This window comes from Schistocerca nitens, unplaced genomic scaffold (assembly GCF_023898315.1).
Source record: "Schistocerca nitens isolate TAMUIC-IGC-003100 unplaced genomic scaffold, iqSchNite1.1 HiC_scaffold_376, whole genome shotgun sequence".
NCBI lineage: Eukaryota > Metazoa > Arthropoda > Insecta > Orthoptera > Acrididae > Schistocerca > Schistocerca nitens.
Window position 1 is genome coordinate 5,955,017 of NW_026045910.1, and position 27,169 is coordinate 5,982,185.

The 27,169-nt window shown below is 46.6% G+C and overlaps 1 non-coding gene across 1 annotated transcript; it reads left to right on the plus strand.

Annotated features, from left to right (window-relative positions):
- The first annotated feature begins 24,083 nt into the window (after positions 1-24,083).
- Trnap-ugg (transfer RNA proline (anticodon UGG)) lies at positions 24,084-24,167 on the plus strand. The gene has a single exon. It is a non-coding gene; the product is annotated as a tRNA-Pro (tRNA).
- The last annotated feature ends 3,002 nt before the right edge of the window (positions 24,168-27,169 follow it).

Below are 27,169 nucleotides of genomic sequence, written 5' to 3' on the forward strand. Positions count from 1 at the left end.
GAACCTCAAAGTTTTTATTTCTTCTCCATGGATTTTAATACGTACTCCGGATTTTTCTTTTGTTTCCTTCACTGCTTGCTCAATATATAGATTGAATAACATCGGGGAGAGGCTACAACCCTGTCTCACTCCCTTCCCAACCACTGCTTCCCTTTCATGTCCCTCGACTCTTATAACTGCCATCTGGTTTCTGTACAAATTGTAAATAGCCTTTCGCTCTCTGTATTTTACCCCTGCCACCTTTAGAATTTGAAAGAGAGTATTCCAGTCAACATTGTCAAAAGCTTTCTCTAAGTCTACAAATGCTAGAAACGTAGGTTTGCCTTTCCTTAATTTTTCTTCTAAGATAAGTCGTAAGGTCAGTATTGCCTCACGTGTTCCAATATTTCTACGGAATCCAAACTGATCTTCCCCAAGGTCGGCCTCTACTAGTCTTTCCATTTGTCTGTAAAGAATTCGCGTTAGTATTTTGCAGCTGTGGCTTATTAAACTGCTTTCTTTGGGATTGGAATTATTATAATCTTCTTGAAGTCTGAGGGTATTTCGCCTGTCTCATACATCTTGCTCACCAGATGGTAGAGTTTTGTCAGGGCTGGCCCTCCCAAGGCTATCAGTAGTTCTAATGGTATGTTGTCTACTCCCAGGGCCTTGTTTCGACTAAGGTCTTTCAATGCTCTGTCAAACTCTTCTTCACGCAGTATTGTATCTGCCATTTCGTCTTCATCTACATTCTCTTCCATTTACAGAATATTGTCCTCAAGTACGTCGCCCTTGTATAGACCCTCTATATACTTCTTCCACCTATCTGCTATCCCTTCTTTGCTTCAACAAGATAATACGCTATAAACAAGGCCAAGAGCGTGGCGAGTTCCAATTGATGTGCTGCTCGCCCGATCGAACTCATCTGGGATGTGATTGAGCATGGTGTCAGAGCTCATCGCTTCCCTCCTTGCAATTTACGGGAAATAAGGCGACTTGTGCGGGCAGCTGTGGTGCCAACTCCCTTCCGCGACATACCAAGACCTCACTGCCTCCATGCCAAGACGCGTCGCCGCTGTTATCCGTGACAAAGGTGGACATACCGGTTGTTAGGTAGGTGGTCATAATGTTCTGGCTGATCCGCGTAAAATCTCAAGGTGTTGAGAAGCCACTGAGAGAGAAAACCACACCAAATCTTAATGCGGCACTACGTAAAAATAATGAAAATGCGGAAAAATAAGAAAGACGACGAGAAAGGAGAAATTGTAACTAACCTTTTTCTACGGGTTATTACGTTAAGATTAGGGTCGCCACCGACTCTAACTATACAACTAATCAAAGGTTTGGCCGCGTCAGAAAATAAATTAATTTGATCACAGTCCAAAAACTCATAAAAATGTATACGTCGTGATATCGCTCATGGGGGATGTGATGTAATTAATAGTATTGCCTGTGCATGGTTGACGAGAATCAAACATTTAAAATAAAATAGAAAATGCATCAACACTGTGCATAAGGTCAGCTCCCACCAACACACCTGAAAATAAGACTTAATCTAAAGCATTTGTTTTAAAATAAAAGGGGAAACTAATCACTGAACCTGAGCGTAAGGAAACACGTTGGATGTGTTAACGAGAAAGCTACGAGGTGAGTGGCTTAGGTGCAAAAACATAACCTCGGAACACAAGAGAAAATTGTAGATAAAATCATTTATTCCTAAGACATAGATGTGAGGCATGTACACAATTCCTGATAACATTAATTCCTAAAACATTAGAGAAAAGCATCGATACATTCACCGTTATAATCTACATCAAAAATCATTGGTGAGAATCATTCATACAACTGCTGTTGCCTGATAACTGATCGCAATAGCTCACGAAATGGTACACGTTTCGCAGTACACCAGCATGACCACGTGGTTTGTGGAGACGCAATTTCTAGGTATTGTGGGTAAGTTGCAACAATATCACATCACACAATCATGAAGAGTTAACATTCTTTAAAACAAACATGAGATCGGACAGTTAGTGATGACGGTAGCCCAACAAACTCTAATGTTCAACCACGTGGTTGGCTCCCCACGGACGAAAGATACATAAAGCAAGGAAAATTTACGAGAAGGCAAAGCTATTAATATTTAGGAAAATAAAAGCTTATACAGACACAGCTGAAGGCAAACAGACATTCGTACAGGAGCGAGTGCTAACTTCTTCAAAATGGTTCAAATGGCTCTGAGCACTATGGGACTTAACATCTATGGTCATCAGTCCCCTAGAACTTAGAACTACTTAAACCTAACTAACCTAAGGACATCACACACATCCATGCCCGAGGCAGGATTCGAACCTGCGACCGTAGCAGTCGTGCGGCTCCGGACTGAGCGCCTAGAACCGCTAGACCACCGCGGCCGGCCTGCTCACTTCTTATCGACACCTTTGTGTGGCGCTCTTCTGGCGGATCCAAGTCTGCTGTAGAAATTTTCTAAAACAAAAACCTGCCAAAGTTTTGCATTCCTTACTGCGACAAGGCAAAGCAATCTTTCAGAGCTGAAAAGCGAGACCAAAAGCTAAGAGCTCTCCTCTCGCCAAGTAACGACGCGCCACGCGGTCAGTCTAACTCACCCTTCTTCGACTGGAGCACAGCTGTGGACGCTTCCCGTACCGGCGGCAGACTGCCCCCTTTTTCTTCTCCAGCCTCTTCCACCCTCCTCGTGGCCCGGGAAACCCAAAGATGCCATTTCCGCCACCAACCTAACGCAGGTGGATTTCTCACAAGTAGCGCTGCTGAATCTGTATGACTATCGCAGACTTTCTGCAGCAGACTACACCACCGTCTAGCAACGTGACACACAACCACATTCATTCAATCACATCACTACGAGAGTTATGAGAAAAAAGAAACACGGAAAATAAAGAGAAAATCTAGTGAAAATGGGCTACCGGACTAACGAAAGGTGGCTACAGGACCCTTTCATCACTCCAGACGTTCCGGAGAAGACTGTGCCGCGAATTTTCTCGCCATGCTAGGAGATCCGCCAACAGTCTTCTAAACAAACATACCCTAACGAGTAACAATTGCAACAGACAAACAGCAGCACAAAAGAATAAATTAATCTCGTATATCCAAATGAGTTTTATCTGACCTAAATCAATAACTGTGACCTCATGCGGTCCGCAAGGCACCAACAGAACAAATTAAATTAAGTGTGATATTGTACGCTAACATCATCTCATCTGACCTACTACGACAACAAACATGAGATATTATTTTTTAAAATTGCTTTAACCAATTTACAATGATGCAAAATCATTTCCACGAACCAAAGGAGTGTCAGCTGGTGCTGACATATATAAAAACATACGTAGAAGTGAAAGTGCAAAACACAATGTGCACAATAAATACAGTGATACAGAATCATTAATGAACCCAATGGAATGACAGCTGGTTAATAACCACCTATGGAAAATAAGACAGGAGTACAAAAACACATCCAAAAACCAGCTCGTTGACACGCTGTCATTTTGCAGTTTCGTCAAATGGTAGTTTCACTGGGTATTCTCTTTAGGTGCTAGAATGGGCGTCTCTTCTAAAGGCGACTTGGAGGATAAGCTACTAGGGGACCACACTACTGAACTGGGGAGTTCGCGGCGGCGTTGATTGTAACGTCCGTTGTAACCCAGGTTGTTCATCCCAGACAGCACCCTGCGACGTTGCCTCGTGCCAGCTTCCACCCTCTGCGTCCATACTGTGGGATGGTTCGACGTTGTAGATTTGCAGGACATCGCCGCTTGTTGGTCCTGCCTCATCATCGAGAAGGTGGCTTGGCGGTCGTCGTCCGCGTGTTGCGGAGGAATGTGTTTTACGGCACACGGCCCCGTCTCCTGTCGTGTCAATGGGGAGACACACGCTCTTCTGCGTCGCATCGAGGTCCACGTAAACTCGTGTGGGTGTCGGGCATGAGACCCGCTTATCACCCCTTTGCACCGTCTCTGCTGATGCGTCAGTGGTGGGACACATGTCCCTCTGGGCAGTGGGTGTGGCATCACCGCCAGACACCACATTTGCTAGGTGGTAGCCTTTAAATCGGCCGCGGTCCGTTAGAATACGTCGGACCCGCGTGTCGCCACTATCAGTGATTGCAGACCGAGGGCCGCCACACGGCAGGTCTAGTCTAGAGAGCCTCCCTAGCACTCGCCTCAGTTGAACAGCCGACTTTGCTAGCGATGGTTCACTATCTACATACGCTCTCATTTACAGAGACAACAGTTTAGCATAGCCTTCAGCTACGACATTTGCTACGACCTAGCAAGGCACCATATTCAGTTACTATAATTACTTCAAGAATGTATTCTGAACAGATAATATTGTGAATCATGTACCGTCAAGGGCGACGTTCATCATTAATGGATTTAAGTATCAAACTAATTACGTCCGCTTTCTGAATTCTCATTCCTTGTCATGTTCCAGACCTCACGTCAGTATAGTTCTTCCCTCCTCACGCTAGCCTGCTTGAGCTAAAACGCGTGCATTTCGGCCTCCACTAGTAACACGGTGTTGCCTCTTCTGCTAACACAAAAGTGGGCGTTACCTCACCGCAGCGGCCGTCTGGGCTAGCGGCGCTCAGGGATCGGCGGCCTCGCCTTTCGCTTGTCAGATGACTAGCGCGTGGAGTGGAACGCCGGCCATCAGCTGTCGCTGCCGTGGTGACACGCCTGCCGCGGGCCCCGGTGTGAGCCTGTGGTTGGGGGAAGACCAGCATCCCCTCCCCTCTGATGGGGAAACAGCTGTGCCCGCTCGCCACACCACTGCCTCGCCGTTGATAGCAGGATTATGCAACGCCTGCCGGTGGACCAATCCCTGTGCTTTCTGACGCGGAGGCTCCCTAGGCGGCCTTACGCCCACTTAAGAACTGCGCTCACAGAGATCGTTACAAAATATCATGTGTACAGATTACCACAAAATCAGCGGAGTTTCTTACTCCTGATCAATACATAGAATATTGCCCAAAATTAACTTGACAAAAAGGGCCTTCTGAACAATACTAATAAAAAAGCAACGAGGAAAATTACATAACCAATATTCAAACAAAAAAATCCTTTTTATAAAATATAGGTCCAGCATTAGATCTGCTGTCAATCATTCAGGGTAGATCTTGTACAAGATTTGGATAGGATTTGGCGCCGCTGCTAACTACAGACACAAAACTCTACCTACTCCTAACTACGCTCTCACACACAATCTACAGAGCTCGTTCTAGTCACCATCACCGTTTAGCCCAACTACAATTCCCACATATAAACAAAATATTCCTTTCAACATCAATACCCATACCGTTGTTCATCGACTGCTCCTCCAAGGTTTGCAGCACACGTTTGCTGATCTGTGAAAAATTTCCGAGACTTCTTTTCTATGGACATTGCGTAATATAAGTTATGATTAATGAGACACAGAAGGTTCATTCAAGTCACATCTGGAATGGTAAATGTTTCAACATCTGAAACTTCCTGGCAGATGAAAACTGTGTGCCCGACCGAGACTCGAGCAGGTCCCGAGTTCGAGTCTCGGTCGGGCGCACAGTTTTAATCTGCCAGGAATTTTCATATCAGCGCACACTCCGCTGCAGAGTGAAAATCTCATTCTGTTTCAACATATATTCATCAAACAAATGCAAAAGGCCAGTGGGCATAAAAATTGAAATAAAAATCATTTTATCCTATTAGCAAACACATAAACACTTCGTTCTATACGTACATACAAAAGACTGTCAAGAGAAATCCGTTGTCCAGGGCCATGAGTACCCAATTTACTGCTGTCATAAGGTACTCATAATGATTACATGATTACTCACCACATGTCCCCAGGGATCCTCACCTACCATCATGTTATTTCAGCTTGGACGTAGTCGCATTGATTCTCTATTAAATATCAGTTTGCTTGAGTTTAAAAGCTGTTTCCATATAAGTCTTCCGGGGTTTCACATTCTGGTACCCTCAACCGTAACTAGTAGTATGTGGCGGCAAGTTACACTTTCCAATCATCTTATAAGGTGGCAACTCTGGAAATCAAACACTATTAATCTCCCTTCATACACAAATCCTTCACCTACAAGTCACCAAGTCGCTTCATCAACAGCACAGTACAGCTGCAAAGTCTCACTGAATCATCCTCACCTAGGGGGAATAAGCACACTACAACTGTAATTTGTCATCAAGAATTACCTTACGACTATTGACTCGCCACGTCAACACACACGATACCTTTTTAGTCATCAAAATACAAAAGCCATATTATTGTAATAGGAAACGCTTCATCTGAGCCTCATAATCATTCACATTCAGACGTTATGAAGCTGCACAACACTACTCCTTTCTGCTGAGGAGAAGAAATAACTACACATATAATGGGGGACCCTTTAGAATTCATAGAAAATATACACTTTAATTTTAATCACACCAGAGTGAATCAAAACACTGGAAAATATGCACTGTAATTTTACTCATAAAAGAATGAATGCAAGAAAAGCATATGGGCAATACGTCATTCCGACCTCCGAGGGGCAAGATCTTCTGCTTCTTATTCAATATAAGGTTTTACGTTGGAGATGTGGTGCAGGCCCTTCGACTTTCGAGAGCGGAGTGTTTCTGCTTCAAGCGCATTCGGATGTGGAATCCGCTTGATTCTGTATGGCCCGTTGAATAAGAAGAAGAAGTTCTTTGACAACCCAGCCCATTTATTAGAGAGCTTGTGCGAGGGTACAAGTACTTTCTGGCCTACGTGAAAAGTTATGTTCCGCACCTTCTTTTTGTAGGCTCTTATCCGAGCCTCGGCTGCACTCTTTATATTTTTCAGGGCAAGCTCCACAATTGCAGATCTCCGTAACCTGGGTTCTGCTCGCCAGAGAACCAACTCTTTTATTTTACTCGGCGGCTCCTTGTTTTTCAGGACCAGAATCGGTGGCAACATCGTCGAGGCATTTGGCAACTCATTTAATATGTTTTGGAAACCGGCTAGTTTCGTGTCCAACGTCCGGTGGCCACGGTGGCAGTATAACCTACACAATTTTCCAATCTCCTTCATCCACCTTTCACAAGGATTTGCTGAAGGGCAGAAAAGGGAGATAAAGATAGGTTTCCCTCGCTTTCTCCGAAGCATACGCTCCCAGTGACGTGACCTGAATTGTGGCCTGTTGTCCGAAATCACACGCGTCACAGTGCCATCTCCCGGAAGAAGTGATTTGCGAACGCGGCAGCTACTGCCTTCCCGGTAGCCCTACGCAGCGGGGTGAGGCAGACGAATTTTGACGTCAGCTCTACTGCCATAAAAAAGTACGCAAATCCGTTCCTAGAACGCACTAGCGGACCGAATAAATCTACTGTTGGGAGATCCCTGAGTTTACTGGAAACGATCTGGTGTATTAGTGCGGCAAACGACACAGTGGGCGGCTTGGCTTGCTGACAGGGCTTGCATACCCTAATTACTTTACGTATACGCCGAAGCATATTATTAAAGTAACAGGTTTCCCGCAGCTTCTCCAAGAATTTCCTTGCACCAAAGTGACCGTAGCTCAAATGCACGTACCACACGAGCTTGTTCACCAGTTCCTCCGGAATCGCTAACAGCCACCTGGAGTCATCCGGAGCTCGCCTCTTAAATAGGATGCCATTCCGGATAATATAATACTGCCTGATGCACGCGTGGGATTTAGCATGCCATTTCTCCTTGATGTCACGCAAGACTTCGTCCTTGTCTTGCTCCGCCCCGATATTGCCTAGTGACGTAGTGACATAATTCTCGAATGCCACATTTTGAAGGTATAACACACTAAAATTGTTTTCACCAATAGCGTTATCCTCAGCATGGGTGAGCCCGATAGGCACCCGAGATAGAGCATCAGCAATGATGTTCTTGTGCCCCGGAATGTACTCTATCGTGAAGTGGTATTCCTGGAGGAACACGTCCACCGCCCGAGTCTACCGTGATTGATTTTGACGCTCATTAGGAATTGTAGTGCTCGGTGGATGCTGTACACCCTAGTCGTGGGCCTGGACGGATAGTAGCGGAATTACTTGAACGCCCAGACAATCGCCAGGGGTTCAAGCTCCGTGACAGAGTAGTTCCGTTCACTCCGCGATAGCACACCACTGGCGAACGAGATAGTTTTCCAGGTGGACGGATCCTTTCCACCATCCGTCTGGAACAACACCGCTCCCAGCCCCGTCAGTGAACTATCCGTCATCAGGCAAAACTCCTGATTCAAATCCAGTTGGGCGAGCAGTGGAGCATTCTTTAATTCGTCAAATTCGCTCTGTGCTTGTTCGTCCCACATCCAAACGGTGTTCTTACCCGCCAGTGCACATAAACGAGGGGTGGACAAAACATTGAGATTTATAAATCTCTTGTAGAAATTGCAAAGCCCCAAATAACCCCTGAGCTGACGCTTTGACGTGGACGTCGCGCATTCCGCAATCGCTTAAATTTTTTCAGGATCCGGATGAATTCCATCCGACGACACAACAAGACCCAGAAACTTTATGCTTTCGCGCCCGAACTGGGATTTGTCCAGACTGACGGTCACCCCCACTTTCTCGACTACTTTGAGCAATCGATTTAGAACCTGGTTGTGTTCCTCCCATGACTTCTCTGCCATGAGAATGTCGTCCACATACACAGTTACGCGCGCCTTTAGATCGTCAGGTAGTATGCTATTCAGGCCTCTTATGAAGGCAGCTGAAGAAACGTTCAACCCGAAAGGGAGGCGTTTAAACTGGTAGCAGCTCGCATAGCATAGGAACGCAGTGTATTGCCTGCAAGACGAATCGAGCATAATTTGCCAATAGCTATTTCGGAGGTCCACGGATGACAAAACTTTCACCCCATGAAACCTTTGCAGCAGTTCTTCCAATCCTTCTGGCCTATCTGTCTCGGACATGATGACCGTATTTATTTGCCACTAGTCCAACACCAAACACACGGACTTGTCCCGCTTTGGCACAACGAGTAATGGCGAGTTATAGGAACTCCTAGTTCGCTCTATTATACTCTGCTCCAGCATCCTACTTATTTCGGCTTCCACACTGCTCTTGTGCACCAGTGGGATTGGGTAGGGCTTAACAAACAACGGAAGGTGCTCGTGCACCGTAAAGCGGTACAGAAATCCATCAATTGCCCCGGTGAATCCGAAAATACTCGGGCATGGCTTCTCAGAACGCGACACAGTTCCATACGATTCGCTTCCAAGGCTCCCGCACCAGCAATACACCTTTCCACAGCGCTCGTAAAAACATCATTCCTACCATGCTCATTGGGTTGTGAATCTAGGTCACTAATCAAATTGACCAAAACCTCCTGCCCAGGTCGCGACTCAGTCCTAACGTGAAATTTCAGACAGTTCACCTCAGACTCCTTGCGCAAAACACACTCCTCGAAAATTAGACTGACAGGGTTGCTCGCAGCAACGATAGTCATAACACCGCCAGCCAAGTCGATTACTGCGCGGTGGGCATTCATGAAGTCAGTCCCCAATATCATCGCCACGCTCATTAGCGGCATCACAAAAAAATTGAATTCAAACTCATGACCTTGACAGACGAAGTTTACTCGAGTTTGTACTTTAATTTTAACACTTTTTCCATATATCGCGCCCCTGACTGTGGTTCCTCTCACCTGGAAAGTCGGCCAACTCCTCGTTTCCTCAGACTTCCGAAACGCTGCCTCACTGATAAGCGAAAAGGGGCTGCCTGTATCGAGTACACATCTAAGACTGACTCCCCGAATGTAAACAGACACGACTGGGTTTACCGCGGGCACACCAATACTGTGGCCCTCCCTCAACAAATCTTCCCTAATATCGTCTTCCTCTATCAAATGCACATCAATATCATCAATAGCACTGGTCCTCATTAAGTTGACACCACCCGAATCAGCCACTAGTCATTGATCCATTTGATTAGAGGCATTTGGCGGACTGTGCCGCGGGTTCGCGGGACGATTTCAACACCCACTGGCGGACCACCCGTACTGTTTACGGCACCCCTGTTGTTCCTTTTTCGATAATTATTCTGTGGTCGATCATGACTACCGTTCCTAGGTCCGCTATAATTGCGCCTAAATCTCCGCTCATGACCATATCTTCTAAACTCCCAGGGGTGTCTGATTTCCTCTCGGTGAATGATGACCACTGGCATCGTTAGTTCTGCCCGCGTTCAGTGAGAAGTCGCGACGCTGCCAACGCTCGTGCGCTCTGTAACTCTCAGGTGATCCGTTACATCTGGATTGCCACCTATCTCCTCGGCTGCGGCTTCGCTCGCGCGGCCGCTGATCGTAGACGCTCTGACCGTAATTCTGCGTGGTGCCATTCGCATCGCACTCAAGCTCTAAAAGTAGATTGCGAAACCCCTCCACGTCATCCTTACATTGTCCTGCAAGGATAACGTGCCGCAACTGCATTGGAAACTTTCCCAGGCAAATACGAATAATTTCCGCAGGTCCGTAAGGATCGTCAAGATGTTCATTCGCCTGCAGCACGTGCTCGAACATCTGCACAGGGCTGGAGAATTTCGACCGGTTTAACTCTGGTAGCGTAATGAGTCCGTGTTTTACACGACTCTGCGCTGCCACTGACCAATAGATCGACAGGAAGTGTTGTCTAAACTCCCCGACAGTGTAGCAATTGCGTGCAATTGACCTCATTCGCGCCACTGGCTCACCTTCGAGGTAGCCGCACATATACTCTATTTTGTGCGCACTGGGCCACGTAGGAGGGAGGGAGAACTCGAACTGCTGTAACCAGGCCCGCGGGTGAATCCCCGTAGCCGAGTTCTGGAAGACTTCAAACTTCCTCACCGTCAGAAAATGTTTAAAGTCAAATTCGTGAGTTTTCCCTGGCGAACGTTCCTGAGGGGATCCGCGCCGTTCCCACCTGGTACGAGATCCGTGATCGTGACGATGATCAAATTCGCCATCGTTCCCAGAATCATCGTCGGAGTAATGGCCCTTTCGTTCATTTCTTTCAACTTCATGGGCCGTTAACCCTTTTAGGTGAAGTTCTAAACGGCCATGCGCTCACATAGTCCCTCGGCAACCCCTCTTTGTTGTATTTTTATTTCACACTGTCTGTGCGGACATTTCGTTATCGACCGTATTTCGTCCGCATCCGCTGATGACGAGGTAATCGTTTCCCTATTATTGTCAGACTTACGCGCCACTGCGTCTGAGATCCTGGATATTTCTTCTCGCATCTCTCGTTAGGCCGTGTCTTGTTGTGTTTGCATACGCCCTTGCTCTCGCTCGAGGTCTATTATTGCCTGGCTGAGGGTTTCTACCTGTGCACTAAGGTGGACCGGGCACTTAGCCACAGTGTCCTCTATTCGGGACACAAGAGCCGCGTGCTCACTCTGGCATTGTTCTGCTAACGCGCTAATATTCCTAATGGAACTTTGTCCTACTCGGGACTCAAGAGCTGTTTGTTCACTCTGACATTGTTTCGCTAGCATACATAGATTCCCAGCGAACCTTTCTTCTTGCTCCATCACCTGCTTACTTATGACTACCTGCTCCTCTTCTAAAGCAGAGATGCGTTGGCCAATGATCGCCAGTTTCTCCCCAACACCCTGTACTATTTCACTACTCAATCTTTTATTTGCTTCCTTGATATCCCTCCTATTTTCTTCTCCTTGATTATTATTTGCTTCCTCGATATGTCTCCTATTACTGTCTACTAATTGTCGTAGCACAGTCTGTAATGAATTTGCATCTATCGAATGATTCAAAATCAGTACAGTGGGCTCAGGATGGACAACATTTGCACTTGCGTTTTCCGCGTTTGGTTCCTGGTCGGACTCGACGCTTCGATCTCAGCCTTGTTCAGTGTATTGAGTGGCTGGTTTTTCCGATCGCGGCTCCCTGAACTGCTACGCGTCTCCATCATAAGGATAGTTAATCCGTGCTCCAAAATACAACAAGAATAATGCCAAAGTCTCCTAATGGACTCACAGTCCCCACAAAGCACCCAAGATTTACTATACAGGGTGTCCCAGCTATCTTGTCCACCCAAAATATCTCTGGAACAATAACAGCTATTGGAAAACGACTTTCGCCGGTATCATTGTACGGCTGAGGCCCATGAATGTACATATTTGGAAACATTCTAAAACGAAAGCATATGTGTTTTTTAACACAAACTTATGTTTTTTTAAATGGACCTACTATATTTTTTCTTCGGCAATCCATAGCATGACAAAGCACACACACAATGGCGTTGTTTGCATCGCAATATTCCCATTACATCCCGAGATATTGAGACGCGAAGTTGACGCTGGAAACCCCCGACATGCGCTGCTAGCGCACGTCCAGAGGCTCAGGCGTGAACCCCATGCTGCCCGTAATCGCGATGTGATTGACATGCGTAATCACACTTCCATACTTATCAAGAGGTCCGAAACGAATAATACGGTCTGCTGCCATCCTGCATTAACGCATGGGGTTCACGCCTATGCCTCAGGACGTGCGCTAGCAGCGCATGTCGGGTGTTTCAAGCGTCAACTTCACGTCTCAATATCTCGGGATGTAATGGGAATATTGCGATGCAATCAACGCCATTGTGTATGTGCTTTGTCATGCTATGGATTGCTGAAGAAAAAATATAGGAGGTCCATTTAAAAAAACATAAGTTTGTGTTAAAAAAACACATATTCTTTCGTTTTAGAATGTTTCCAAATATGTACATTCATGGGCCCCAGCCCTACGTTGATACCGGTGAAAGTCGTTTTCCAATAGCTGTTATTGTTCCAGAGATATTTTGGGTGGACAAGACAGCTGGGACAGCCTGTATGACACCGATATACGCCACAGGACAAGAATCAACCCACACTTGTAACACAATGGAATACTAAATCACAATGTCTATAGAGTAATACATAAACAAGATAAAACATGTAAGAAAATGCTCATATATAACATAAATTCACGTAAATTCTGTGTTGCAGAAAGACAATATACCAATTAGCACATCCAACCGAAAATAACTAATCCTCACTGTGCATCAGAAGATCTCTGGTTTACCGACATCCTGGCAGGGTCACCATGGGTAACTAACCTGTTTCTACAGGTTATTACATTAAGATTAGGGTCGCCACCGACTCTAACCATGCAACTAATCAAAGGTTTGGCCGAGTCGGAAAATAAATTAATTTGATCACAGTCCAAAAACTTATAAAAATGTATACATCGTGATATCGCTCATGGGGGATGCGATGTAATTAATAATATTGCCTGTGCGCTCTTGACGAGAATCAAACATTTAAAATAAAATAGAAAATGCATCAACACTGTGCATAAGATCAGCTGCCGCCAACACACATGAAAATAAGACTTAATCTAAAGCATTTGTTTCAAATAAAAGGGGAAACTAATCACTGAACCTGAGCGTAAGGAAACACGTTGGATGTTCTAGTGGGACAGCTACGAGGTGAATGGCTTAGGTGCAAAAACATAACCTTGGAACACAAGAGAAAATTGTAGATAAAATCATTTATTCCTAAGAGATAGATGTGAGGCATGTACACAATTCCTGATAACATTAATTCCTAAAACATTAAAGAAAAGCATCGATACATTCACCGTTATAATCTACACCTAAAATCATTGGTGTGAATCATTCATACAACTGCTGTTGCCTGATAACTGATCGCAATAACTCGTGAAACGGTACACGTTTCGCAGTGCACCCGCGTGACCACGTGGTTTGTGGAGACGCAATTTCTAGGTATTGTGGCAAAGTTGCAGCAATATCACATCACACAATCATGAACAATTAACATTCTTTAAAACAAACATGAGATCGGACAGTTAGTGATGACGGTAGCCCAACAAACTCTAATGTTCAACCACGTGGTTGGCTCCCCACGGACGAAAGATACATAAAGCAAGGAAAATTTACGAGAAGGCAAAGCTATTGATATTTAGGAAAATAAAAGCTTATACAGGCGCAGCTGAAGACAAACAGACATTCATACAGGAGCGAGTGCTCACTTCTTATCGACACCTTTGTGTGGCGCTCTTCTGGCGGATCCAAGTCTGCTGTAGAAATTTTCTAAAAGAAAAACCTGGTTGGTTGGTTGGTTGGTTTGAGGATTAAAGGGACCAAACTGCATAAGTCATCAGTCCCTTGTTTCATAAACACACAGAGCACAGTGAAACCATCCATTAGTCATTCGAAGCACAAAAGAAAAATCCTAGGGGAAGAAAATCCCCAAGGTCAATAATAAAGAACCATGGAAAACGGAGCACAGCAACAAAAACAACAAAGGGAAGAAAGGCAGAAAGAATTAAAACTGTACAGCAGAGGATCGTGGCTGGCTGATCACGAAAATAATAGGATGAGCCAGCCACTCTGCAACACGTTAAAACCTCCAGCCTAAAAGATTAGGATGAAGTCGAATTACAACACAAAACTAATTAAAAGATACAGCTCAAAAGAGGGTGATGTAATAAAATTAAATGGACCTATAAAAGCCGCTTGCGCGAATAAAACTTAAAACCCGATCTGCCGTAGAGACATTGTCACCTAAAAGAGAGGATAAATCACCCCGGAGATTAAAAGCAGACCTGAGAGCGGTTAAAAGAGGACATTCCAACAACAGATGGGCCACTGTCATGGTTTCACCACAGCGACAATGAGGGGGGTCCTCTCGATGCAGCAGATGACCATGCGTCAGCCAAGAGTGACCAATGCGGAGCCTACAGAGAATAACAGACTCCCTGCGAGAGGCCCGCATGGAGGAACCCCACACGGTCGTGGTCTCCTTTACACGCCGCAGCTTGTTGGGTACAGACAGAGTGCGCCATTCGGCTGCCCACATCCCAAAGACCCGACGGCGTAACACCGATCGGAGATCAGTTGCCGGGAGGCCGATCTCCAACGGCAGTTTGCGGGTGGCTTCTTTAGCTAACTTGTCGTAGTGTTCGTTTCCCGCTATCCCAACGTGTCCCGGGGTCCATATGAACACCACTGAACGTCCACGCTGTTCAAGAGCATGAACGGACTCCTGGATGGCCACAACAATGGGATGGCGTGGGTAGCACTGGTCAAGAGCCTTTAGACTACTGAGAGAGTCACTGCAAATGACAAAAGACTCGCCAGTGCTGCTACGAATACGCTCAAGGGCACGAAAAATGGCTGTTAGCTCTGCGATGTAAACACTGCAGCCGTCCGGCAAGGAGCGCTGGTCTACATAGTCCGCATGAGCATAAGCGTACCCCACACGGCCATCAACCATCGAGCCATCTGTATAGATAGCCTCCGAGTCGCGGGATGCGGCGAGGAGAGCAAGAAATTGGCGGCGCAAGACTGCAGGAGGCACTGAATCCTTTTGCCATTGTGAGAGGTCCAGCCAAAGCTGCGGCCGACGAATACACCAAGGTGGTGTATGTGGGTGGACCCGAAAAGCAGATGGAAGAGGCAAACACTCGAGGTCACTAAGGAGAGACCGAACACGGATCCCAATGGTATGGCCTGATCGAGGCCGCCAGTGTGGGGTATGGACTGCCGCATTAGCGAAAAGGAGACGGTAGTTAGGGTGACGAGGCGAACAACGAACGTGGACAGCATAGTTGGCTAAGAGTTGTAGGCGCCGAATGTGGAGCGGGGGAACCCCAGCCTCAGCAAGTAGGCTATTAACAGGACTGGTGCGGAATGCTCCTGTCGCCTGTCGAACCCCACAGTGGTGAACGGGGTCCAGCAGTTGCAACGCTGAGGGCGACGCTGAGCCATACGCCACACTCCCATAATCCAGTCGGGACAGCACAAGGGCTTTGTAGAGCTGCAGCAGTGTGTTACGATCTGCACCCCAAGTTGTGTTGCTGAGGCAGCAGAGGCCATTCAGATGCTGCCAGCACTGACGCTTGAGCTGACGAATATGTGGAAGCCAAGTAAGTCGGGCATCGAACAGCAATCCCAGAAAACGGTAAGTGTCAACAACCCTGACCATGGCATCCTGAAGATAAAGCTCAGGGTGGGGATGGACAGTTCGACGCTGACAAAAGTGCATAACACAAGACTTCGCAGGAGAAAATTGAAACACATGGGCTAGGGCCCACGCCTGCGCCTTGCAACACTAATGGTGGAGGAGCTGAAAAAGATGCAGAAATCGTCAGCATGTAACGTGAGTGAGACAGACGACCCTACTGCTGCTGCAAGGCCATTAATGGCCACAAGGAAAATGGGCACGCTCAATACAGAGCCCTGTGGAACGCCGTTCTCCTGGATATGAAGTGAACTATGGCATGTGCCAATTAAAACGCGGAAGACCCCACCCGTGCAACGTGGCGAGAATATGGTGCCGCCACGTCGTGTCATATGCTCTGGAGAAGTCGAAAAAGACGGAGACGAGGTGTTGGCGCCTGGAAAAAGCAGTGCGGATTGCAGACTCAAGGAAGATCAAAGTATCGGCGGTGGAACGGCCCTGACGGAAGCCGCTCTGGCACTGAGCCAGAAGACCCCGAGACTCGAGCAGCCAACACAGCCGTCGACTCACCATACGTTCCAGTAGCTTGCACAGAGTATTTGTCAAGCTGATGGGCCGATAGCTATCCACATTAAGCGGGTCCTTACCAGGCTTCAGCACCGGAATGATGGTACTTTCTCGCCACTGCGACGGAAAGACACCGTCGCCCCGTATGCGGTTGAAGATGGCAAGAACACATCGCTGACAGTCCGAGGACAGGTGTTTGAGCATCTGATTGTGGACGCCATCTGGCCCAGAGGCTGTATCGGGGCACTGTGCCAGGGCGCTTTGGAGTTCCCACAAACTAAATGGGGCGTTATACGTCTCAGGGTGGCGAGAAGCAAAAGAAAGCCGTTTGCCTTCCTCCCGGCGTTTGAGCGCGCGAAACGCAGGCGGGTAATTCCCCGACGCAGAGGCCCGAACATAGTGCTGTGCGAAATGCTCGGCGATTGCATCGGCATCGGTGGATACCGCCCCGTAGATGGTAAGCCCTGGGAGACCTGTAGATTGCTGCAATCCAAAGATGCGCCGAATCTTCATCCACACCTGGGAGGGTGAAGTATGGGAACCAATGGTGGAAACGTACCTCTCCCAGCACTCCTGTTTCCGCCTCTTGATGAGCCGCCGTGCCTGAGCACGGAGACGTTTGAAGAAAATAAGGTTCTCCAAAGAGGGTGCCGCTTATGTCGCTGAAGAGCCCGCCGACGTTCTTTAACGGCTTCAGCGACAGCCGGAGACCACCAAGGCACTGACTTTCGCCGGGGGCACCCTAACGAACGAGGAATGGTACGTTCCGCAGCGGAAACAATCGCTGCAGTCAGTGTCTCAACCGCCACATCGATGGTACCGTGGGGGAGAGATTCAACAGTGGCAGCAGAGGAGAACGTTTCCCAGTTTGCCTTGCTAAATGCCCATCTAGGCAAGCGTTCATGGGATCGACGCTGGGGTAGTGAAAGGAAGATGGGAAAATGGTCACTACCACACAAGTCGTCATGGACTCTCCAGTGGACAGATGGTACAAGCCCTGGGCTGCACAACGACAGATCTATGGCCGAGAACGTGCCATGCGCCACACTGAAATGCGTGGCAGCGCCAGTGTTTAAGAGGCAGAGGTCGAGTTGGGAGATGAGATTCTCGACATCTCTGCCTCGGCCAGTAATCTTCGATCCACCCCACAGGGGATTGTGGGCGTTAAAATCCCCAAGGAGAAGAAAAGGCGTGGGAAGTTGGGCGACAAGTGCAGCCAATTCGGTCAGGGAGACTGTACCACCCGGAGGGAGATAGACACTGCAGACGGTTACATCCTGGGTAGTCCTTACGTGGACAGCCACAGCTTCCAATGATGTTTGAAGGGGCACAGGAGCACTATATACAGAGGTAAGGACATACACACAGGCTCCACCTGACACACTATTGTATGTGCTATGGTTGCAGTAATAACGCCTGTATCCACGGAGGACAGGGGTCCGCATTGCCGGGAACCAGGTTTCCTGGAGGGCAATGCATAAAGCAGGTGTCATGCTTAGAAGCTGACGTAGCTCAGGTAGATGGCTAAAATAACCGTCACAATTCCACTGGAGGATTGTACAAAGCGTGTCCTGTAGGGGCATTCAGGTACTGAAAAGGCAAATTACTTCGCAGGGTCACATGCTGCCACCGACTGAGTGACGGACGTCGCTACGGCCATGGTTTCTGAGGAGACGGCGAGATCCAGGTCATCAGGGGACGCAAAGAGCTCGACCTCATCCTCAGAGGCTGAGCTGACAGGAAGCGTTGGTGCGGGAACCACTGGGTCCTTATCCTTCTTGGAGAGCTTCCTCTTCTCTCTCTTGTCTTTGGGAGGAGGATTGGCATGCTGGGAGGGCTTTCCTGACGCATTATCAGGAACAGAGGAAGAGTTTGAAGCCCTTCGACCAGCAGCTGGTGGCTTCTTCAGCCACTGGCTAGTGTCTTGTGAGACACTCGGGAAGTCCTTGGAAGGGACTCCCCCAAGGGATCCCTTCCGAACAAGTGAGGCCGGAGGAGGCTGTTGCATCTCATGCTGAGCAGCCGGAGAGAGCTGTCGCTTCCCCGGCTGAGAAGCCGGAGAGGGCTGTCGCCGTTCCGGCTGAGAGGTGGGGACGGACGTCCCCGGTTGCTTGGGGCGCACTGCTCCCAAACTGGGTGTTTTGGGAGTAGTGGAAGAGAGAGTGGCCTGTCCCAGCGGAGGGGCAGACGTTACTTGGTTTCTCTGTGGGCCAATGGAGAAGGGAGTCTGTGCAGGAGCTGGTGGCGACAGTGTGACGGTAGCATAACTCCTCAACATAGGTGTAGGGTTGAGTCGTTCTAGCTTCTTCTTTGCCTCTTGGTAAGTTAAACGGTCCAAGGTCTTCATTTCTTGTATCTTCCGCTCTCGTTGATAGACTGCACAGTCTGGTGAGCAGGGAGAATGATGCTCCCCACAGTTAACGCAGGTGGGAGGCGGAGCACATGGAGCATTAGGATGCGGAGGTCGTCCACAATCACGACACGTGGGGCTGGCAGTGCACCTGGAGGACATGTGTCCGAATTTCCAGCACTGGAAGCATCGCATAGGGGGCGGGACATAGGGCTTGACATCGCACCGGTAGATCATGACCTGGACTTTCTCAGGCAAGCAGTTGCCCTCAAAGGCCAGGATGAAAGCACCGGTAGCGACCCTATTATCCTTCGGCCCCCTAAAGACACGACGGACAAAGTGTACACCTCGTCGTGCCAGGTTCTCACGTAGCTCGTCATCAGACTGTAGCAGAAGATCTTTATGAAAAATAATCCCCTGGACCAAATTTAAGGACTTATGGGGAGTGACAGTAACGGGGATATCACCGAGCTTCTCACAGGCGAGTAATGCCTGGGACTGTGCAGATGAAGCTGCTTGTATCAGAATGGCCCCGCTCCTCAGTTTGGAAAGAGACGCCACTTCCCCAAACTTATCTTCGAGATTGTGCACAAAGAAAAGAGGCTTAGTCCCCAAAAACGAATCCCCATCAGTTCTGCTGCATACAAGGTATCGTGGCGAATACGGCTCCTGTCTGTCTGCAGCCCTACGTTCCTCCCATGGTGTGGCTAGGGAAGGGAACGATTTCGGGTTATATGTCACAGCGTTAAATTCCTCCTTACCACGCTTAGAGACATTGGCGGTCGGGCGACCACCAGATTGAGATTTCACCCGCTTCATTGCGGGGCATCCGCCCCGATGCCACCCACTCCGACCAGGGGCTCTCCCCACGGAAGCGCACCCAGCCACAGCAAAGGCTACCTGGCAAGATGGCCGTTGCCGGGAGTCCCGATGCCCCAGAGAGACGGGCATCTACTCCTTGGCTTACGTGGGGAGGTGTCAGCTCAGGCATCGGCAGTACGATCCCTGTGTTGTCAGGGGGCTACAACCTAGAGGGTACATGACGACCCCACCACAACGGGCTGGCTACCGTGCTGGATTTTAGGTGCCATGGGTAGTCCATAGTGATCGTGGGTGCAGATGGTGACGCACGAAGGGCGTAACTTACACAATCCATCAGGTGTGTATGCCCAAAATGAGGGATGGAGGGTGCAGTTACGACGCCAAGACGATAAAGAGTGCCAAGGTCTTAGGGCACAGAGGACTGATGGTGCACCACGTAAGGTGTCCTTCCCCAAAAGGCTCGTACTTCTGTTGAATTTGGAAAAATGGAGGTCAAACCCTAATGGGGACCATCACATTAAAGGCCGTAACAGTTGAGACTCCTTTTAGTCGCCTCTTACGACAGGCAGCAATACCGCGGGCCTATATAACCCCCGAACCCGCAGGGGGAAAGAAAAACCTGCCAAAGTTTTGCATTCCTTGCTGCGACAAGGCAAAGCAATCTTTCAGAGCTGAAAAGCGAGACCAAAAGCTAACAGCTCTCCTCTCCCCAAGTAACGACGCGCCACGCGGTCAGTCTAACTCACCCTTCTTCGACTGGAGCACAGCTGTGGACGCTTCCCGTACCGGCGGCAGACTGCCCCCTTTTTCTTCTCTAGCCTCTTCCACGCTCCTCGTGGCCCGGAAAACCCAAAGATGCCATTTCCGCCACCAACCTAACGCAGGTGGATTTCTCACAAGTAGTGCTGCTGAATCTGTATGACTATCGCAGACTTTCTGCAGCAGACTACGCCACCGTCTAGCAACGTGACACACAACCACATTCATTCAATCACACCACTACGAGAGTTATGAGAAAAAAGAAACAAGGAAAAGAAAGAGAATATCTAGTGAAAATGGGCTACCGGACTAGTGAAAGGTGGCTACAGGACCCTTTCAAAATGGTAAGTGAACCCTACTGTAAACCAACGCGAATAAGACAGTTAAATAGTGGAATATGAACGGATATGAAAAGTGACAAGCAGACTAAAATGGACAATAGGAGGGTACTTACTCTACTCACGCTAAATATCTGCCGAATAACAAGTGAAAAAAGATGAAGATCCTCTAGAATCTCTTATGAACCAATGACGTAGATATTGCCTCCCTTCAGGAAGTACCTTGCTAAGAGATGAAACTGCAACAAGATAATGTACACAAGTCTCGGCTCTAGCGTACAGGTTGCTCCATTTTAACGAAAGTAGCCTATAATTAGAGAACTTAGAAAGCAACCAGATGGACGCGTTATTAAAGCCATACTAAAGGCAGTAACAATATTAACCTTTGTGCCCCATCAGGAACAAATAATAGAAGTAGTAGACAATTTTTTTTATGCTTTTACTTGGTGAGACATGCAAAAGGTTATGGCGAGAGATTTTAACTGTGTTGTAAGATCGACAGACCCAACAAGATCAACCCTAATTGTGGCCCCTTACATAACATCACTGGTGGACTGAAGCAGATAGACATCACAGATCGACTAGCCATCACGCAATCCCACTGTACGTACGATCTCCACTGTCAGCCTTGACACTGAACAGATTCTAGAGCGGGACACAAATAGATATACAGGACTACGAAGTAATCCTCTCCTGCTTTTCGACCATCATGCAGTTGTCGTTTCACCCAGCCCAACATAATGGGAAAGCGGTACTGGAAGTTAAAGTTTTACCTGCTGAAGGGTGAGTGCGTAAAAACAGAATGCTACTAGTGTTATCGAACATACGTCCAATGGAAGCGATTCTTTAGTAGCCTTGTTGAATTGTGGCATAAAACCTGAAATTCGTAAACTTTTCAGAAACGTGGCGTATACTATCAGTGATACAAGAAGGAAAAACATCGAAATCTATTACTTGATTCCTCGAGAACGCCAAGGAAAACTGGATAACGGAGAAGACCGATTCGCGAATTGAAGAAATTCAAAAAGAAGATCCTAGAATTACAGGAAAAAGAACTAAAAGGCAAAATAATCACTTGCAGAGATAAGGGACTGATTCCAGATGAACAATGGAGCACCTACTATCTCAGTCAAATGGCTCTGAGCACTATGGGACTTAACATCTGAGGTCCTCAGTCGCCTAGAACTTAGAACTACTTAAACCTATCTAACCGAAGGACATCAGACACATCCATTCCCGAGGCAGGATTCGAACCTGCGACCGTAGCGGTCGCGCGGTTCCAGACTGAAGTGCCTAGAACCGCTCGGCCACACCGGCCGGCTATCTCAGTCAAGAGCGGAAACATTGCAGACAGAGATTTATCAGAAATTTAACGGGAACGGTTCCTTTAATTCGGAAGATATTAAGAACCATTTCCGGAGACTGTTCGGAGAACAACCATAACATCCTACCAAAAACAAAACTGCACGACTTCCCCTACAAACTAAAATGCCACTTTGTTGATGGAGCCTGCATCCGAAGGAGAACTTGAAGACATAATAAAGCACGTACCATGAAATAGGAGTCCCGACGTTGACGGCATACCCGAATGAACAGTCTTCTGGCTGGTTATCAAAGAGGAATTCACGGAGTTCACGAAAGAGAAACAAAGAGAGGATCAAATATATTCACCAAATGAATCAGGAATTAAGGAACCGACAGAACTGTTGAACATCGACCGAGAAAATAGCTTTGACAAAGTCTGGCCAATATCTGAAGACTGTCTTGCAACACTACAACTTCCCACAGGTCTCCAAAATACAAACAAAGTGCCACTTCACGGGAGATTTCTCAATTCAGCGTTCAGTCCAGCAGGGATGCCAGTTATCGATGATATTATAAGTTCCTTGGAACCAGTGATCCGCTCTATCACCGACCAAACTTCTGGAATAAATGTTGGTGCACAAAGGTTCCCCGTTAATGCTTATGGCGACGACGTAATAATTATAATCACGCAACATCAGGACATTGGGACGATATTAGAAATAATAGATTCTTATAAGGAAACAGCAAGAGCAACAATAAATGACAAGAAACCTGACTCCAATAGTCGAACAAGCGTCACAACTCACGCCAAATCGCTCCTCAGGAGGCAACGACTTAGATGTGGTCGGCGTTCAATTCAAGAAGAACGTGAACGAATCGGCAGAAGATAATTTCAGATCAATTGCGTTGAAAGTAAGAGCGCCTAAATAGCGAGAAGCGTACCATGAACATAAATCTTATTCAAAGGACACAGTATGTCACTTTGCATGCTCTTTCAGAAATGTGATATGGAGCTCAAATAATACCCACAGAGTGAAAGTATATCACTCAAATAAAGAAGACCATAGGACGGGTCATTTCTGGAAAGAGGTGTTACTCTATGTAGTTAGTGATCAGTTACAAAACAGTCACATGAAGGTGTATTACGCTTAAAAATTGGGAGAAAAAAGCACAGCCCTCAAAGTTAAAAATATTATAAAATCCTTGAAACAACCGGCAGGTCAGTCGGATTAAATTGAAGGCAGCATGGGGAATTACCACAAGAAGTAGAACTCAATGACGGACACCCACATATATTTTCCACACCCTCAAAATCACAACACAAATTCTAGAAAAACTCTCGCATGAAAAGACTTTCACTAAGAAAAAGATTATGGGGGAACTAAAGAGGAGGAGACGTTCCGTCGATAACAAGGTCAATAGAGACGGAGCACAAGCTCGGAATAGGGAAGGATGGGAAAGGAAATCGACCGAGCCCTTTTACAAAGGAACCATCCAGGCATTTTTCAGAAGCAATTTAGGGAAATCATGGAAAATCTAAATTAGGATAGCCGGACGCGGGTTCAAACCGTCGTCCTCCCGAAAGCCAGTCCAGTGTGCTAACCACTGCACCACGTCGCTCAGCGGGAGAACTAAAGAAGGAAACAGTCCACACAGCAGTCAGCCAAATAAAACATGAAGATATTAACTGGAAGATAGTGTGATCTAACTTTTAGAATGCGACTTCAACGCTGGGCTCGGCCGCTTACGGTTTCTTACCGCTTCTATGTTCTTAAGCAACCTGTTTCCGACAGCATCGCGGCGACACCGCCTGAAATTCACGGGAAACCCTTACTGCGAACACTGAGGCTTGACTGACAGTGCTGCACCGAACAGTCGGCAGTTCATGAATCGTAGGCCTATGGAAGTGGATTACATTTACATGTGCAATTCTATTAACGACAACAACGGCTGAAATTAACACCAAGAAGATAATGTAAACGGATTTAAAAACGGCCGGCCGGGGTGGCCGAGCGGTTCTAGGCGCTACAGCTTGGAACCGTGGTGCTGCTACGGTCGCAGGTTCGAATCCTGCCTCGGGCATGGATGTGTGTGATGTCCTTAGGTTAGCTAGGTTTAAGTAGTTCTAAGTTCTAGGGGACCGATGACGTCGGAAGTTAAGTCCCATAGTGTTCAGAGCCATTTGAACCATTTTTTTTAAACGTTTCCGGCTTCAAAGATGAGAACAATCACGTGACCTATAGATTACCACATAAACTGCGTCATCAACAAAGGAGGTGAATCTTTGAAAGTATTCAAACTATAGTTGCACCAAGAAATGCACAAAATTCTCTTATAAAAACAAGAATGTTTGAAAGAAAGCACCAAACAATTACTTTTCAAACGAAGTTTCGAATTTATGTAGAATTATAGGTAAGTTCTCGTACTTCAGACACAGCAGAACATAATTTAAATTCTTATAAAAGTCACGAATTTAATAATAAAGTATCTTTAAGAAGAATAAGTTTTGTTTTAAAAGGGAAATTGAAGTATTTTGTTAACATTACACACGAAAAAAATTACGGCTGATATTACTGCGCGCTAAAATGTACCTGAATTACATCGAAAACTTTGACCATCGTTTTCTCAGAAACGGTCGAGTATCTACGGATAAGCCGTGGCATGTGTTCGCTAATTTTGACTCCTCTGCCACCGAGCGAAGTTTCTGGGAAATCGGATTATGGCACTCACCGTGTTTCCCTCTTCAGTGCAAGCCAGGTAATACTGTATCGAGCGGCAACTGTTCGGCACTATCAAACTTGCACGGGACCAGGCCTTCCGCTCTACTGGTCAACTGGGCACGTGTTACGCCAGTTTCCGAAGGTTTCACTAATCCGTTTGTATCGTGGCGAACATACGAGGTGGGGGATGCACGATACATTATTTTTAAGGACGCGACGAACTGCACAGTTTAATGCCACATTTATATTTGTACCAAAGAAATTAATTAAAATTCGCTAGGAAAGATAAAACACCAACAGACAAATCTTGTAAAATTAATAACTGTTAACAAATGACGATTCAGTAATTATCTAGTGTCTTTAAAGATCTTGACGAGACGAATCGATTGGCTTACAGATTTCTGTCAGCAACATCACATTTCGCTAATAAAACGAACTTTTACATAAATTAGATCAAAAACTTGTTTAATTCATCAATACATAGTAGCAATAGGGTATTTTATGGGATATGTTTTTTACAGTTTATTACGTTACTTGCAGTTGATTAATGTTTCCGTAATTGTAAACACCTATAATTTAAATCCTATTTTAGCTATGAGAATACTGATTGCACCAACAAAAAGGAGCTGTAAATTCCCTTAAGAAAGACATGTCACTTGGTTTGTTAATAAAAATTTTAACCGCAATTAATAATTTTGTAAAATTCAGTGATTAAATTTTCCATTACATAAGTTGCTGTAACATCTGAAATGAATCAGCACAAAAACATGTATTTTACAATGTAATTAGATTTTAGCTAGCATGAAGAAGACATAAATTGTAAATTTGTGCTGGTGCAGGATTCTGCATTTATATCTGCGCCTACATACATACTCTGCAAACCGTTGTGAAGTGAATGACAGAGTGTACTTTGCACGGTGCCACATGTTAAGGTTCCTTCCCGTTTCAGTTGAGAATAGAATGCGGAAAGGATGGTGCTTAAATGACTCTGTGCGTGATGTAAATTAGGGCTTGATTTCGGCCGGAACGCTTTGGAATGGCGATCCAGCATCTCCCAGGGAATTTTTTTTCTAACTCACTGGAACAAATCGGCACACATGTATTAAATCGTAACTTAATTACAGGGTGAGGCAAAAGTCTGGATACATTCCTATAATAGTGAATTGCGTGAAGAATCACAATGGTGTCTGGTATGAGGTGTCTGTAGGACAGGGCGCAACTTATAGGCGATATGGAGACAGCGGCAGATATCTTGAAATCCGCCATCTTGGATTTGGGCTACGCGTTTCAGACGGGAAGGTAGTCATGGCACATCATTCTGAACTGCCTCTCTCTCAGGAGTACACATGTGAAATGTGTTTTAAGTTATCTTTATTTGTGTAGGAGTTAAGACCTATTGAAGTTCAGGACACTTGCCAGAGTCGGCATTACAACATATGCTCAATATGACCTCCATTCCGCCGGACACACTCAGAGTCGTTTTTGTCTGTCCTGCTGCACACGTCACACGATATGGGCCAATAGAGGCACACGGCTCCTCAATACGCTGGCAAAGATGGGCTACATTGTTGATTTTTACTTCATACACAATTGATTTCAGATGTCCCCACAGATAAAAGCCAGGACGTGTAAGATTAAGGGATCGTGGTGGTTATTAGATAGGATGCTTCCAACCTATCCAGTGACTGCCGGACTGTTTATTCAGAAAGTATTTGATTTCTGTAGCATAATGGAGAGGTGTACTGTCTTGTTGGAAGAAGGTTGGGAAATCACACTGTAGATTCAACTGCGTTGCAAAGACATATCACACACCATGTTAATATACCTCTTCTCATTGAAGGATACATCAATAAACACGAGACCCACGACTATTGAGCTCCAAATCCCACACTAAACCATCACTTTTTTCCACCAACACCTTTACAGGTACTCAACTATGAGGGGTTTGCATCTGACCGCTAAAGATGGCCGGCCGGAGTGGCCGAGCGGTTCGAGGCGCTACAGTCTTGAACCACGTGACCGCTACGGTCGCAGGTTCGAATCCTGCTTCGGGCATGGATGTGTGTTATGTCCTTAGGTTAGTTAGGTTTATGTAGTTCTAAGTTCTAGGGGACTGATGACCTCAGAAGTGAAGTCCCATAGTGTGCAGAGCCATTTGAACCATTTGAGCCACTAAAGATGGTTCTGTTTGTTTACTTCTCCTTGCAATAAACATTACCTTAGTCATTGAACAACACCTGTAGTATGAAGTTAGGATTTCTGTTACACTAATCTAGAGCCCATTCTGCAAACTGCACCTGGCGATAAGGGTATCCTCTAAGAGATGATGTTGCACCTGTAACATGTACAGGTGTCATTGGTGTG